The sequence below is a fragment of the Alligator sinensis genome, unplaced genomic scaffold, assembly GCF_000455745.1.
Source record: "Alligator sinensis unplaced genomic scaffold, ASM45574v1 scaffold161_1, whole genome shotgun sequence".
Classification (NCBI taxonomy): domain Eukaryota; kingdom Metazoa; phylum Chordata; order Crocodylia; family Alligatoridae; genus Alligator; species Alligator sinensis.
In genome coordinates, this window is record NW_005841974.1 from 2,095,603 (window position 1) to 2,098,645 (window position 3,043).

The 3,043-nt window shown below is 48.4% G+C and overlaps 1 protein-coding gene across 1 annotated transcript in view; it reads left to right on the top strand.

Moving 5' to 3' along the window:
* Positions 1 to 3,043, top strand: part of LOC102379761 (atherin-like) — a 9,099-nt gene that overhangs the window by 1,512 nt on the left and 4,544 nt on the right. The gene's annotated exons all lie outside the window — the stretch shown is intronic.

The window sequence follows — 3,043 nt, forward strand, 5'->3', positions numbered from 1 at the left end:
GAAAAAGGGTGGCGCTCCCGCCGCCAGCCACACTGGGGAAGGGAAGAACTTGGGCCTCACCCCTCGTCCACCTCTTCCAGCTGTATTAAAGGAACTTGCTGGAGGAATAAAATATGTACAACGGGGTGAACGAGCAACTAGAGCAGGGTGGAGGGTGTACAGGATCACAGTGGCACTGAACAGCATGCAGACAAAGGAAGTTGGATTGCTTTTAAAGTAGGAGGGAGGATAGTGTTACCGATGGGGCGGAGTCCGGACCCCCAGATTCTGCTACCCGGTCAGGGTAGGTGCCTCACCCAACTCCATACCCATGCATAAGATAGCGCTTCTTTACCTTTCACTAGTGCAGTGTTTCTCGACCTGTGGGGTCATGACCCAGAAGTGGGTTGCAAGAATATATGAAAGGGTCGCAAACTTTATGGAATCTCCTCCAAAGGAGGAACATGTGTGAAACCGCAGGTTTCCCTTTGCAGCTGGCAGAGATCCTAGCCTGCAAGGGGCTGCCTGGGGCTGGGGGGAGTGGGAGGAGGGTGATGGTGGGGGGCATGTACATGTGCACGCACACATGCAGGTGGTAGCCAGGTAGCATGGAGAGCAGCTCCTACAGCTGCCTGCAGGTAAGTCTATGGGGCAGGGGTGGGGGGCACAGGCGATGTGTTGGAGAGGTATGGGGGGCACGTGTCTTACCAGATTGGTGCACCCACAGGGCCACAGCAGGCATGGGGCTGTAGCCTGGTTGGAATGAAATGGGCAAGAGTTGCCTCTGTGGCCCTGTGGGCAGGACTCAGCGTGGGAGGGCAAAGCAGGGCAGCAAGACTTGTTGCTGTTGCTGGGACCCCTTCACCAGCTGCACTGCCAGTACTGTGAGGAATAACGGATCGGGGGAACCCTCTGTCCTCATCTCCTGCTCCCGTATGGGGCTTTAGCTCTACTGTGCTACTATGGCCAAGCCAGTGCTGCCAGTCCCCTCAGGCTATGTCTTTACCTTGGAGGAGAGGTGGGCACCACGGGTGGCTGAGAAGAGCGGCAGTTATGGCTGGGCCATGGCAGTGCAGTAGAGCCACAGCCTGGCACTCTGTTATTCTTTGTGCTGCTGGCGGCTGTTGCGGGGTCCCAGCAGTGGTGGGAGCAGTAATGAGTCTCGCTGCCGGGAACAGGAGGAGGGGAGCGGGTTGGAGGTCTGGGACGCCAGCAGAGCCAGGGTGCTGTTTTCTACTTACACTATTTGCTGGGTTGGGACTGGCCATCGATGTTTACAATGGATCCTGGTACAAAAAAGGTAGAGAGCCACTGCGTTAGTGAGTCATGAGATTCATTAACGTTTTAAAGTGGCTTGATCTGTAACGTAGCATTTCAGAAGTAGCCCCTCCTTCTGTAGTCCCAAATGACTATGTAAGATAGAGTGCGGCCAAAGTCACCTGAGGGAGGGCATGAAACCACACCTCCAAACAGAGACTCAGCTGAGATGTAAACTAAGGACTTGCTAGAACCAGAGGAACTACATTGGTTTAACTTCTTGATGCAAAGCTCTTTTTGCATTAAGAGAATCCTGATTTAATTTTACTTAAACTAACATTTTACTGATTTCAGTTAAAAAAGACCCCTTTAGCCTGAAATGAATTAACCCATTAGGAAATACAGTGCCTCTCTTCAGAGGGGTCTTCTTGTTATTAGAATACAACTTTGACACTGCAGTTCACATACAACCCTCGCCCCCTCAACAGCAAACATAATGTACACAACTCAGGAACAAGAAGGTAAGAAAGCACCCTTAAAATTGATTTTTTTTATACCACAGAAGTGCTTGATATGTCACAAAGCCCACTAGGGTCTTCACTATTGTTGTTCATTCATTTTTTGTTGAAAAAATGCAGATGTTATACTGCTGGGTGATGTGATAAAATATGGAGAGAGAGAATTAAGAACATCCACACATGGACTTGCACCAACATTGATTAAAAGCCTTAATACAGACCTCAGGCTAGATCCAATAAATGGCTTACATAAAACATAGGCTCCAAATTGTGAGTCAACTCCCCTGTCCAGCTGCCACTTAACCCTGAAAGTGTGTAAGGCCTGAGGTACTTTTTTTTTTTTAAAAGGTCCCTAGAACTGCCCAAGTCTGAATAACTCAGGACCTAGCTCATGCATAACCCCAGTCAGGATCCAGAAACCAGGTGTAAGAATAAGTCTGTACCCAGAGGCAGACAAGGTTCTTTGGGCGAATCTGATATCTTTTATTAGACCAACTAAATAGTTGCAGAACAATATTTAAGCAAGCTTTCAGGTTCCAGGAAGAGCACACACCAACTGCTGAAACTTCCTTAGCCTGACGAAGGGTTTTTGAACTCGAAAAGTTGCTTAAATATTGTTTTTCAACTATTTAGTTGGTCTAATAAAAGATGTCAGATTCACCCAAAGGACCTTGTCTGCCTATGTCCTTAGACCAACACGGCTACAACCTACACCTCTATACCCAGAGTACACCTAACACACAGGACCAGTTTCCATGCAAAATACAGCTGCAGTCACTTCTCTTAAAATGACCTAGCAAAGATGGTGCTTAGGTTTGTCTTCATTTTACATAATGGCTTAGTGCAGTAGTTCTTAACTTCGTTAGAATCAAGGCACCCCTCCATAACTTTTGTGAATTGAACTGGACCCCATTTCATAAACCAATTTATTACAGTGCTTACTTTTATGCAAAGGGGCTGGGCAGCAGAGATGGGGGAATAGGCTGTGGGGGTAGAGGAATGGCCAGGCAGGGAAAATTCTGAGTCAGATCTTATCTGCTTATCTCCTCACAATTGGCTTATCATACCACCTCATACTGCAGTGGCACCCTTCAAAGGATTTTTTTTTGGGGGGGGGGGGGGGGGGGGGTGGCACCCCAGGGTTAAGAATCACTGACATAGTGGCTAAAGCATGCAGGAAGTGTGAGACATGCATTCAATTACATGCTGACCTGAGGGGGCTGAAACCCACATCTCTCAGGGGAATGCTACAACTACCAGGCTGTAGGCTACAGTGGGTTCAAGCACTC